Source organism: Rhinolophus sinicus, chromosome 14 (assembly GCF_057876585.1).
Source record: "Rhinolophus sinicus isolate RSI-liver-muscle chromosome 14, RSI-T2T, whole genome shotgun sequence".
In the NCBI taxonomy this organism is placed as follows: domain Eukaryota; kingdom Metazoa; phylum Chordata; class Mammalia; order Chiroptera; family Rhinolophidae; genus Rhinolophus; species Rhinolophus sinicus.
The window spans coordinates 103,171,558-103,185,866 of NC_142514.1; positions in this window are offsets into that span (position 1 = coordinate 103,171,558).

Here is a 14,309-nt window from a genome sequence, read left to right on the forward strand (position 1 = left end):
ACTTCTGACCAGACCATGAAAGACATTGAGGCATCTGCCCTCTGGAGAGGCTCATGTGGAGAAGAACTGAGGCCTCTCACCAACTGACAGCAGCACCAAGTTACCGTGTTGGTGAACTACCTTGGAAGTGGATCTTCTAACCCCATTCAAGCCTTAAGATGCGTGCAGCCCTGATCAATGCTGTGACCACAGCCTTGTGAGAGATCATGAGCCAGAATCACCCAGCTCCCATTCTTAACCCAAAGAAACCAGGAGATAACAGGTGGTTATTAGTTTTTTAAATATAGCTTTATAAAGATACAATTCATACACTATACATTTAACCCATTTAAAGTATACAGTTACGTGGTTTTGAGATACAGAGTTGTGCAACTTTCACCATTTTAAAACTGATCAGCCTGTGGATACAAGAAACTTTGTATCCATTAGCAGTCATTCTCCACTTGCCTTTAACTCCCCTAGTCCTAGGCAACTATTAATTTACTTTCTGTCTCTATAGATTTACCTATTCTAGAAATGTCATATAATGTGTAATGGGACTGTATATTAGGTTGGTACAAAAGTAATTGCAGTTTTTTGCAATTATTTTTAACCTTTTAAACCTCAATTACTTTTGCACCAACCTAATATAATACATAGCCTTTTGTGTCTGGTTCCTTTCACTGAGCATGTTTTCAAGGTTCATCCATGTTGTAGTATATGTCAGTACTTCATTACTTTTTATCTGTGAATAATATTTCTTTGTGTGGATATACCACATTTTATTTATTCATGCATCAACTGATGGACATTTGAGTAGTTTCCACTTTCTGTCTATTGTGAATGATGCTAAGCATTCATGGACAAGTTTTCATATGGACATACATTTTCATTTTTCTTGGAGTAGAATTGCTGCTGGTTCATATGGTAACTCCATGTTTAACTTTTTGAGGAACTGCCAAGCTTCTACATCAGTGTATGAGGGTTCCGATTTCTCCATATCCTTGCCAACACTTGTTATTATCTGTCTTAATTATAGCCATCCTAGTGGGTATGAAATAGTATCTCACTGTGGTTTTGATTTGCATTTTCTCTTTCTTCCTTTTTTTTAAAAAAAAGATTTTATTGGGGAAGGGGAACAGGACTTTATTGGGGAACAGTGTGTACTTCCAGGACTTTTTTTCAAGTCAAGTTGTCCTTTCAGTCTTAGTTGTGGAGGGTTCTGTTCAGCTTCAAGTTGTCCTTTCAGTCTTAGTTGCGGAGGGTGCAGCTCAGCTCCAGGTCCAGTTGCCGTTGCTAGTTGCAGGGGTGGAGCCCACCATCCCTTGCAGGAGTCGAACCGGCAACCTTGTGGTTGAGAGGACACGCTCCTACCAACTGAGCCATCCGGGAGCTCAGCGGCAGCTCAGCTCAAGGTGCCGTGTTCAATCTTAGTTGCAGGGGGCGGAGCCCACCATCCCTTGCAGGACTCGAGGAGTTGAACCGGCAACCTTGTGGTTGAGAACCCACTGGCCCATGTGGGAATCGAACTGGCAGCCTTCAGAGTTAGGAGCACGGAGCTCCAACTGCCTGAGCCACCAGGCCGGCCCCCACACACATTTATTTAGAATTCTTTGTATATTCTGGGTTACAAGACTCTTATCAGATACATGATTTGTAAATATTTTCTCTTATTCTGTGGGTATTATTGTTTTAAGCTTCTGATTTGAGGTAATTTGTTATACAACAATAGATAACTAATGCATTAAGTGTGTACATACCTTACCTCAAAGCAGTTCCACTCCTGGCTATGTCCTTCAGGGAACTTGCACAAATCCACGAGGAGTTACTATGTATACGGTAATTTATGTATAGTTTAGGTAGCAAGATACTGGAAACAACTTAGATCTCTTTCCTTATAGGAAATGATAAATAAAATGTAGTATATGAGGTATGACAATTAAGTTTGCAAATTCATCCTAGAAAAAGTGCTACATAGCTCATTGCTGAATATCACTATGGTCACCTTCCAAGTACTCGCCTTGGAAAGCTATGCCCTGATGCTAGTGTCTAGTCCACCCTTCAAAGTAATTTTGGAACTCTTTTTCTGGACTGGCCATCAGAGCTGTTGTATTACCCTTGCTGTCCTGAATGTCATCAAAATGTCTTCCTTTCAATATTTTCTTTATCTTCAAGTAAAGAAAGAAGTCATTGGGGGCCAGATTAGGTGAGTAAGGAGGGTGCTCCAATACAGTTATTTGTTTACTGGCTAATAACTCCCTCACAGACAGTGCCCTGTGAGCTGGTGCATTGTCGTGATGCAAGAACTCCTTCGGGACCATTTTTACACACCTTTCTCATGCCAAGATTCTCAGTTAAGATTTTCCTAATCGATGTTTACTTGGTCTCCTGTGCTTCTTACAGTCAGCTGATGATTTTGATGCACAATTCGATGAATTTTTGCAATGTTTTCATCAGTTCTGCTCATTACTGTCCGCCCTGACCTCTCTTCATCAGTGACGCGTTCTCTCCCCTCAGAAAAACATATAATCCATTTGTACACTGCTGTTTTCATGGCATTATCCCCATAAACTTGGACTAACATGTCCCTGATTTCACTTCCGCTCTTGCCAAGTTTAACAGGAAATTTGATGTTTGTTCATTGCTCTAATTCAAGCTCAGACATTCTCGCGACGACACACAAAAACATGTGACAACAATAATGATGAGCACCACTCAGCAAGACACCGCCACACGTCGGCATGAACACAGCTGTGAGACATTGATGTACCAAGGTTATGAAACCTTACAGAACTGTCTACAGAGCTGCCAATGTGAGACACGGTGGCCAGTTGGCGAACTTAATGGTCCGTCTTTGTATGCCTATGATGGACTATTATAAAAAGCAGTCAGATGCAAGCAATTAGGAACTTAGTGACATGATAAACTCCAGGTAAGGAAAATAAGGAACAATGAAATTTACAGCAAAAATCAGCTAAGTAAATTACACAGATAAGCATTATTTTTTTAAGGAGGGTGTGTGTGTACCTACTCACTAGCCTTGGGTCTGTTGAAGGAACAGAATGGGAATGAAGGAGGGAAAGGGAAAAAAAGTGGGGACTTGGGTGGTTGAACGTGATAGTGTGTCCTGAACCTCAGCTCTCAGCACCTGAGGCCCTAAGCACAGCTCCAGAAGCAAGGTCTTACACTAACAGAACTGATATTTAGTACCTGTATTAGGGTGTACTAAGCTGCTATGATGGCTTCCAAATGGCCTGGCTTACCACAACGAGGTTTTTGTCTCCTCACTCATAAATTGTCCAGGGTAGTTACAGGTGGGACAGTGGGAGGGGGTTACTCTGCTCCATGCAGCCACGTAGGGACCAGGCTGATGCCGACATCAACATGGCCTCCAAGGTTGCTGTGGGCCATTGCCATTTTAGTGAGTTGAGCAGAGCTTGGAGGGCTGCTTGGCGGGTGCTGCAGGCCCGCTCTAGAAGGGGCACTTCCACCTCACTTTCTGTGGGCTAGAACTTAGTTGCGTGGCTGCCCCTTACTACAAGGGAGGCTGAGAAACATAATGCACACCCAGGAAGAAGGAAAAATGTGTGTTGTTGGACAGCTGTCATTTCGGCGGCAGTATGCACTTAGACTCCTGAAGAAAGGCTGCCCATTCCCCAGCCATTTGAGAGATACATAGATTTTGAAATAATTTTGAGATCTGAAAAGCCCAAAGGGATTCCATTCTCTAACTGGAGAGTCTCAGCTAGAGTCACTACCAAGTCAGGGATGCCTCTTCCCTAACTAGTGGCTGTCAGAGAGGATCTTAGGCAGAGAGAAGAAGGGTAAACTGGAATCACGTCTACAATTAGCATTTGTGAGATGGAGGTACTTTTATGGAGAAAACAAGCTCTGAAAGTAAGGTTCTACGTTACCATGTGGCACAGTTGGGACTGAGACCGTGTTCTACTGGGTTCCACACCACCTGTCTTGTCCTTTAGCTCATTGTTGTAAACATTTTTTAAAAGGCCCAAGGTTAGACCATTAGTGGCGGAACTGGTGAAATCTGAATAAAGTCTGGGGTTTAGTTCATAGAAATATGCCAATGTTAATCTCTTACTTTTGACGAATGTACCGTTATATAAAAAGTTAACAGTCGAGGAATTTGAGTGAAGAATAATGAGACTCTCTGTATCATCTTCATGACTTTCTTTAAATCTAGTTTTTCCAAAATAGAAAAGCTTATTTTTTTAAAAAAGTCCCCAGGGAATATAGGCTCTGGACATTGGATTCATTATTTTGTAGGCCAACCCCTTTCCTTGGCCAGAGGTGGCAGTGAGTAAGCACATTCACCTCCTAGCCCATTGTCATGCATCTGTACACGGCTGGGTTTTATTTCCACAGCTCTGGTTCAGGTTTTAACTTCATTTTTGTGGGCCCCACAATTTCTTAGGAACAACTCGCTTTAAGTGGCTGTTATGGACTGAATATTGTATCCCCACAAAATTCTTATGTTGAAATCCAGCCCCCAATGCTATTACCATGTTTCCCTGAAAATAAGACCTAGCTGGACAATCAGCTCTTATGCATCTTTTGGATTGTCCAGCTAGGTCTTATTTTGGGCGAAACACAGTAGGAGGTGGCGCCTTTGGGACGTGGGGGTGGAGCCCTCGTGTATGGAATTAGTGCCTTAGAAAAGAGACCCAGAGTGCTCTCTTGCTCTTTCCATCTTGTGAGGACACAGTGAGAAGCTGCCCATCTATATGAACCAGGAAGCCGGCCATCACGAGACACCAGATCTGCTGCAGCCTTGATCTTGGACTTCCCAGCTTCCAGAACTGTGAGAAATACTTGTTTAAGCCACCCAAGTCTATGGCATTTTTGTTACAGGAGTCCGAATGGAAATCTTAAACCATATTTCTTTTCCGTAATAAAGGAATTTTTTTCTTTTTTCTTTTTTTTAATTAATTGGTATGACAATTGTTAGTGAAATTACATAGATTTCAGGTGTACATTTCTGTATTACATCATCTATAAATCCCATAGGAATTTATTATATGTTTTCAAGCAGAGACTGCAGTGGAGGGGAAACAGATTCTATTCCAGGTGAGCTCTGTGTTTAGTAGGCATTGGTGAAAATGTATAAATTCCTCCTCCCGCTGATTTCTCTGCCTTTATGTATGTGAGCACAGCGCATCCTGTAGGGCAGAGACCTCCAAGCCTGTTGAGCTGGTAGCTGTGATTTCCTAGGCTGGCTACTAGAGGGCAGTGTGATATGCCTTTTCTGAACTGGACAAAGCCGGCCCGGGGGCTACGCACAAAATAAGACTTCGAATCTCTCAAGACTTTGGTGGCTAAATTCAGTTGCGTATTCCTCCATTTCTTATCCCTCCCTTACATCCAGAAAAATAATTCTTCAATATGGTAACGATTTTCAAGACAGAGACTTGGTATTTAGATTTTGATCACAATCTCCCTTAATTGGGCATTGAAACCACTCTACATGGCAGATTATTTTTCTTTTAATCAAATTCAGACCCTCTTACTCTCCTTCCTTTCCTATGCCTTCTTCTCCACTCTGAAGTTTAGACTTATGAAGCAGTGAGCAATACTAAAAACAACTGAAGTGTATACTTGAAAGGGGTGAATTTTATGGTATGTGAATTATATCTCAATTTAAAAATGTAAAGAAAAAGGCCACAGTGAGCAGACCCTGTAGCTCAAATAGAATGTAATTCATTGATGGTACTAACTAGAAAAGGCTTGATGCTTTGCCATTGGTTCACTAGTAAGCTGTAAATACTCTGAGCTCTTTTTCCCTTGGGTTTGCTGGAACACACTGACCTTGTAGGACACAGAGTGCATCACTGCTTTCTAAAGAGGTTACGCACCCTTGCTCAAGTCCTGTCAAAGAGCTGGATTAGGGTTAGGGTGTGGCTGGGAAATCCCAATGAGAAAGCTGAGTCTAGGCTGTGAGGTAGCTTCCTGAGAACTGGGTTTTAAAGTAAGACCTGGTTAGGAGGTGTGTCCTGAACTGTACATTTTTGCATGAGTTATTCGATCCGTTTGTTTCTCTTGATTTTTTTAAAAATTTGTTTACTTTTGAGTCTTGTTGGCATAAGTGCTTCTGAAGCTGGCTTTCAGGCTCTGGACTGGCCTGTAACAATAGGCAGAGAGATGACTGGTCCAGGTTGCAGCCGAGTCCTCTCCTATAACTGGCTTTTCTTGCCTTATGCAAACGACATTACTGTATCTGGGAATGACTCAGTCTCGTTGGCACCTGAATGTTTTCCTTTGCTCAGTAGAGAAATTGTGTTTGCCTCACACTCGATGCTGTTGACCTTGGTCTTATACAGGTTCACCCTGCCAGAAAACAAGGGCAAGTAGGAGGTCCTGGTGGTAGTTTGGTCCTCAGCTGGTGCCTATGAACCCAAATTCGTGGGAGGGGACAGAGAGCAGTCAGCTGTAAACGGAGTAAATCTTACCCTCCCCTGCGTATTCCTTTTAGCACCCTCTGTCAGCTAAGGAATTACAAGGAGTCACAGGTAAACTAGAGCTCAGTAAGCAGGCCTTGTTTTGTTTTCCTTTTGGCAGGAGAGAAAACATTTGTGCAAAACAGTTAACTTGTTTGGAATCGCTCTGAGTTGGAAAAGAGCAAGGATTTAAACATCACACTCCTCTCCCTGCAGTTCTCCCCGCCACCCATCCTCACCCTAGTAGGAATGTGAGAAGTAAAGGGTAAGTCCAGGGGACTGTCCCCTGCCCACAGCAGGAGTGCTTACCAGGGGCTTCTCATAGCCTCTGTAATGAGGGTCCCCATAGTGCACCTGGGGCTGGGCTCAGCAGTCCTGGCTTGCTGGGGGGTTCAGTGTGGAACTTCGCTTTGAAGACCCTGTGTGTGCTAGAGGGGCACTTACCCTTGACTCTTTTCACCAGGGATTTGGGAGGAAGTAGATAATGCAATAAATAACAATAATGATTTTAATTGCTATCTTTTGTTATATACTTATGTGTCAAGCATATATTAAGTACATACATACCTCACCTCTGTGGTCAGGGAGACATCAGAGTCTGTAAGTAGCCACAGACTCAGGAAAGCCAAACTTCTGGATTTTCTCAAAAAAGTGGGGTTGGGGTGTCCTTGTGGGGTAAACTGTTTCTCTGGTTCCCTGCCCCCACCTTTTGGGTTGGGGGAATAGTTAAGACCATCGTTCTGATTACCTCTTCACAGAGAGCTTGGCCACTTTACCCTGGTCACCGTGTCTCCATCAAACTTGGCAGTACTCTTCCTGCCCAGGGTGGTCATCTGCTCAGCTTCTGCTGCTGATGCAGAGTGGGCTGCCAGCCAGGAGCAGGGTCCTGCATGTATCTGCTGCACGAGGTAAAAGTATTTCCGCACGTCGGAATCGAGACCTGTGAACCAACCCAGGCATGTCAAGTGGAAGGGCGCTACGTCGTCTGTGTGTTTGCTTTGCCTTTCATTTCTACGTCTACCTAAACTAGACAGTGTGTTTTCAAATAATTTGAAATGAAAATGTTTTTTTCTCTGAAAGTGAAATTTTAATTTTTTTTATGTCTTTCTTTCCACATGTCCCCGTTATATTAAGACCCAGCAGAGAGGATGTGACATCTGCAGCCAAAGGCTAGGGCCATGGAGAGCATTTCTCAAACACCCTGTTAGGCAGCTAGAAGCTATGGCCTAAAGAGTGTGGGCTTGAACAGGAGCTGGACGTATGTTTGCTAGGAGGAGAAGAGCTGTTCTTGTTGCTAGGCTGGTGTCCCTGGTCACTTAGGGATGCAGGTTATTTTTTCATATACCACTTTGGAATAGGACTGTGGTTTCTGTAACATTTGTGTAACGTTGTAGGCATATGACTGGCCTTGGGTTAGAGCTGGGCCTTCTAATCTTTCAGGGATGAATGAGGGATATAGAGGACCATTCTGAGCACTAAGGGAAGCAGGCTTTAGAAGGGGAGAAGCCAGGACAGGGACAAACATGTGGAATGCCTGATTGTCCATAGTTTCATGGGTGTGAGAGAAGCCTGGCTCTTGTACCTCCTAGTGCAATTAGAGTTCATGTACCTCAAGGATGCATAGGGGAGAGGTTGACCTCCAGTTATGAACAGCACGTAGTTTGTCCTTGTTTAAAGCTTAGTGAGGCGAGTGGACTAAGAAATCAGAACTAGACAGAGATCCAAGGTTCTAAAACAATTAGTCCTTTGCTCTGTTACCTTCTATAACTATGTCTCTGAAATGGATGGAAGACTGAGTTATTCCTTTGGAAAATAGGACCCTCCTCTGGCCCTATCCCCCACAGCTACCCTGCGGCCTGCCCACAGTTGTGGTTACTCATTGATCCTCTGGCCACTCTTATGTGGATCAGGTTCGAGGACTTGACTCCATCCTGGGGCTTGGAAGTTACACTCATACTGGCTGATACACTCCATGTAGCCTGGACGCACTACTGGTGCTACTTTTCTGTCCTGAATGTGAATTGGGAACATCAACTGACCAAGAGGAGAGTTCTGGAAGGAAATCTGATGAGTGTGGTCATGTAGTGGTCACCTAAGGGAAGCAAGAAAGGATGCAGAGAGCCACCTCTCTGTGGGAAAGTCATGAGATTAAAGGGGTGTATTAGGACCCTAGCCTTGGCTCCTGCATGGCCAGCTCTACTCAACTGAGCCCTTTATAATGGGAATAGCAGACCCAAAATATATCAGCTTTGCTTCTTCTACCTCTCTGACCTTCAAGGTTATCTCCTCAAGACCAAAACTAAAGAGTCCTAGGTGTGAAACGCCAGTATGGCCTCCCAGCCAGTTTTGGACCACCTGTGCTCTGAAAGCCTGGACTACAGGGCCGACAGCGGGTCCAGCCCAAATGGAGGAGGGTAGACTGGGATGGGTTGGTTGGTATGGTGCCCTCCTAGAGGGGCCCTGGTCGACCATGTAGCCACATGTTGCCTGAAGGGCTCTTGAAGAGAGGGCCAGGGCCTTGCTTCTTACTGTATTCTCCTGGGTTGGTGGGTCCCACCTTGGTGGTTGTGCAGGGGGACAGGAGTGCCTGTGGGTAGGACGGAGCAGGTGGATTAGCAACAGAGGGTTCCGTTTCTGCTTTATGCAGTGCTCTTCCTCTATCCCGGTACCTTGCGTCTCCCCCCGGGCACCTCCCATCCCCGTCAGGCTAAGTCTCACCCAAATGGGAGAGCTTCTCCTCATGGAAAGTCCCAGGCTCTGTCTTCCAGGGCTTGTAACGTTCTCCATAGGCTGTACAGAAGGGGAGCCACTGAGGCCGGCAGTGCTGGCGGCAGTAGCTTGGGGGTTGAACCCCGGAGTGGAGCCTTGGGAAGGGGCTCCAGGCGTATCTAACACCTCCTGGGGCTCTTTCCTCCAGGGCTTCTGAGTCCTGCAAAGCGCCCACTGCTGCTGCTTCCCCATAGTGCCTCTTCGTTCAGAGGGGTCCTTCTCATCTTCCTCTCATTAATAGGGAAAGTCAGTGGGATCAGTCTTCCAGAGAGAGGTCATCACAAACTAGGTAGGTGCTACCTTCTAGTAATTAACTTCTCGGAGCCACCATTTCCTTTTTTGTAAAACCAGGATAGTACATCCCTTCCTCAGTTATTGAGAGGATCTGAAATAAAGTAGCTAGCATATTGTCTGGCATGTAGTAGGTGCTTAATAAATAGTATCTTCCCTTAAAATGTTAATATTAAGATTTTCAAGAGCGTGTCTGCTGCATCAACGTCCCCACTGATGCCCCTCGTCTTGCTCCTGGATGGCTGTTCTCTGGTCGTGTTTGGTGAGCCGGTGTCTCCTACTGGGTGGGGGTTGAGGGCTGTGCTATTGGAAGAAGGGTAGCCCAGTGGGCAGGGGCTGCTGTACCCCGCGGAGGGAGTGTCTAGTGATTGGCCTATTGCAGTGACTCTTCGCCACGCTCATTGCAGCCCTCCCGTGCCCGTTAACCTCCCAAAGCGGAGATGTGAGCTGCTGCTGGTGGTGTGAGGAGAACCGAAACGGGGTGTATTTGGATCAGTAAGAACTGGGTGGGATGGGGAGGCTTGCTCTGAGTTTAAGGGCATACAGCATTTCAAAGGCAGGTATTTTAAATGAGCATTTCAGGTTATTTTGTTTTGTCCTTAAAAGTAGTGCCGGTTGTGGGAGGAGTGACTGACAATGACGGGGGTTAGCAGTGGAGCCACTGAAAGGAGGCCTGAGCTCCAGGCATGGGGACACCCTCCCCCGGCGCTTGGCGCTCTTGCTCTGGTGTCTGTTTCCTAAGAGGCAGAAGAAAGCGTTGGCTGTAGGAGCACAAGAGGGTTAGAGCACAGTCAGGGGTTTTGTTCCCTCCCTGCTTCTGAAGCTGCAAGGACACACCCCCAGTTCCTCAGGGGGAGGGAGGAAGGCTAGCCTTCTGTACTGGCCAAACTTAGATTCAGCATTTGAGGTTCAAGGGTGGAAGATTGGGAGAGGACGGGCTGCTGCCCTTTTAGAAACAGCTTTTTGGCTGGTGAAGAAGAACGTTTTTTACTGGCCAGTGTAAAGTGGGGGGTGCAGGGTAGGGTGTGCGGTGTCCCGTGGGATGGAGCAAGGAGCAGTCAAAGGCTGTTTTACCTACCTTGGGGAGGCTGCGGGGATAGTAGGGAACCGGTCATGAGAACTCTATGGGGAGGTAGCCCTTGAACCATTGACGGCCCAGCATGCCCGATCTCTGGAGCAGTACCCAGGACAGGAAGTGTCCTGTGTCCTCTGCCTGTCAACCTGCATTATAGGGACAGAAGCAGAGAACAGGAGCTTTGGGACGGGCATGACAGTGAGAAGGATCCAGGTAGGGGGTGACTAGAGGACACTCCCCCATAGTCACAGCGCACAGAGGTGGCTGAAGGCAGGCACTTTGGCTAACTGGCTGTTTGGGGCATGTTGGCAGTAGCTGCTCAGCTCTGTCCTGTCCCCCAGCTCCTGACTGAGTCCCTGTGCTGTGGCACATTGATGTTGGTTCTGTGATCTGGTGACTTAGGTTGCCATGGTCTTCCTTGTTGAATGTGAAAGCTACTACCCAGGCTTTGGGAGAGGAAGTAGAGGCAGCTATGTCCCTAACAAAAGACTCTGTGACCAGCAGCGAGGGGAGGGGTGATTGTGGAATTGCTCAGGCCTCAAGTCATTGCGCTTTGTTTCTGCTACCAGCTTCAGGTCCAACACTCCAGTGTGTTTGTTTGATGTGTGTGCGTGTGTATGTGTGTGTGCCCTGACATCTGGTCCTTCATCTGTCTGTCTTTTCCTGCCCTCATCTCCACCCAAAACACACACACACACACACACACACACACACACACACACACCCCAGGTGTTTATGAGACAGAAGGTTGAGCTGCACCTTGTCAGCTGTATAAATCTGTCAGTAGCTGACCCTTTCAGAAATTGGAATCACAAAATAGGAATCTCAGAGTTGGAGGAGACCTTAAAGGACTTCAATTCACTATACTTTCCCCACACCAATTAGTTCAAAAGTATTTTCCACCAGTTTACTAGCTCAACTGCTGTCTCAACCTCTGGTCCCATAGAGATGCAATGCTAATTATATTAATCCTACAATCAAAGCTGGACAGGGTCTTAAAGAAATCTAATCCTCACACCCACTCCAGTGCTGGAATCCCCTGGCAAATCACATTTCTGGTAAGGGCCACTCCCACCCATGCTCCACCCTGTCACCACCTCCTGGAACATATGTATTCCATTCTTGGGCAACTCTAGCTATTTTTAGTTGTGTTTTCCCATGGCTTCAGCATTTGTCTGCATTAGCCATCTTGGGGCTTACAAAAACAGACTAGTAAACCCTCTTCTACCTGACAATATTTTAGATGTGTTGAGAAAAATTTTTCTTCTCATGCCCTACTTGCTTCTCCTCTTGGAGGTACCAGGTTAAGGTAATAGGAGGAGAGTTTTGTATTGAAACATATACTAGAAATGAAGTAGCCAGTTTTTGCACAATAAGGTAGGAGGAAATTAATCTTCATGCGGGGTTTAATTGTGTTTTAGACACTTCACATAGTGTCTCTTCCCGCCCCACCCCCCCCAATCCAGCAGCAGAACCAATCATGCCCAGCTGGAGGCTGGCATGAGAGGAAGAGGCGGGAAGCAAAGGCTGAGGGCCAGGGAGAGGGCCAGGTGGTCAGCAGAGGTTCTGGACTCTTGCTTACAGGGCACCTTGGAGGGCAGGGTGTTCTCGAGGGTGGTCCCAGAGTCCTCAGTACAGCTCAGGGACAGACTAGATGGACTGCAGGAACTGTTCCTGAGCGCTACCATCCTGCAGGGGCTGTGTGTCGGGATTTATCACATGAACCTGACGCAGGAACTGAGGGAACCATCTCTGCGATTCATTGTGCTTGAGTGGCTGACAGTAAGACATTTCCCCCCTTAATTGTGACACCTCCTCTCTGAAGTAGTGTCACAGTTATGTTGACATCAGAAGAAAGCTGTTGGGCCCATCTGACATTTTCCCAGTTCCTTCAACTATCCTTTTAATGCATGATTTTGAGTCTCGTACTAAGTTCTTTGAACTCAAGTTTGCTGCTGCCCATTTTAAAGCACAGCAGCGGGCTTGGGTCCTCACACTCAGGGTGTCTGATCAGAGTACAACAGGGCCTCACTTCCCTCAGTCTAGATACTTCAATCCATGTATGGAAGATTGGAATAGCTTTCACGGTGACTGCATCCCCCTGCTGATTCCCACTGAGCTGACCATTGTCAAAATTTCCCACAGCTCCTTTACACATGTTGTGGGAGAGGGTAGAGCCAGCCATGTTACCTCCATTGCCTACTTGTGCAGCTGGTGTTTTGGATGCAATATAATGAGCTTCAGCCTCTAGAAATCCCCCTTCCTTGTTTTGTGCTTTTTCAACATGCAGGGTAGTGGGATGGGAGGCCTGGCCCTGGTTTTCCTTGGTACAGGAGAGGAGGAGGCTGGAATGGCGATGACCCAAGCCCATTCCTTCTCCTCTTCCTTCAGATTAGCCCAGCCAACATGGTCTCGTGCTGGAGAGGACTTGCAGAGAGTGTTGACAGACACAAACCTGAGGCGCGGGGAGACCCCTGGGTAATGTGGCAGGGGTTAGAAGCACCCTGTCTGCCAGTTCTAGTTAGGAATGCAGACCTGTGCTTCTGCTCCCAGTGCCAACTTAGCCTTTCTTATTTTCATGGCACTTTGTACCCAACATTCGTCATGCTGTTTTGTGGCTTGTGAGGTCCTATGGCCAGAACCCTTATTCATTTTTGCATCCCCACTCCTAGTCCAAGGCATGACACAGCAGAACTAATAGCTGTCATTTAGTGAGAGCGACTATGGGTCAGGCACACTCTCCATGCGTTAATTTCATAAAACCCCAACAAATTTGATGCTAATATTTCCATTTTGCAAATGAGGAAACTGAGGCTAAAGACCATAGAGCTACCAAAGCCTATACATTGTGTCTAAATGAATGAGTCTTGAAGGGATTACTCTGGGTGAGAGGACTCAGGTGGGCTAATTGGTTGTCATGGTTGCAGTGAGGTGAATGCTTGATTAGCACTTGGACCTCCTCTCAAATAGGAGTTTTCACGGAGTGGCTCTGCCAGGCAACCCAAGCCCAGTGACAGGGAAGCTGTGGCTTTTGTGGAAATGGGGAGGGGATGCGTGATTATGCCACTGTTGACAGGGGAGACTGAGTCACGTGGGAGGCAGATGGAGGATGAAGCCCTTGTCTCCAGGATGTGTCCGGTCTCCTTGGCATTCTGTCAGGGTCCCTTTCGACCCGACCTGTCTGCCCCTCCCCAGCATTCTCGGACTTCTCACTTCCCTTGGTCAAATTCTACTGGTTCAGGCTTTGTGATTTTCCAAGCTGCTGCTTCTGCCCTGTTCTTCCTCCCTCTAGCAAACCGTACTCATCCTCCAGAGTCCAGCTCAAATGTCGTTTCCTTTGTGGCGTTTTCCTTGGCTCCGTCACTACAGGCAGAATGGCAGAATTAGGTGCTTCTTCTTTGAGCTTGCTCCCATAATGCTTGAACATACCTGACTCCAGTATAAATCTCTTCATATTACAGTGAGCTGTGGTATATGTGTGTACTCTCCCCCTGCCCAACTTAGAGTTTATTAAATGCATAGACCACAGTCTCCAGCATCTGACACAAAAACTGGCCTATAGGAGACACCCAATAAATATTTGTTGAATTCACCTAAATGTTGGGTTGAGTTTCCATTGCAAGTAAGAATTAGGCTAGTGTGAACTTCAGAACTCAGCAAGTGATATGCAAATGTAGGCAGGGGATCTTTGAAATCTTTCTAAGGATTTTGTGGTCCTTGTTTTTCCTTTTCATAAGAATCTT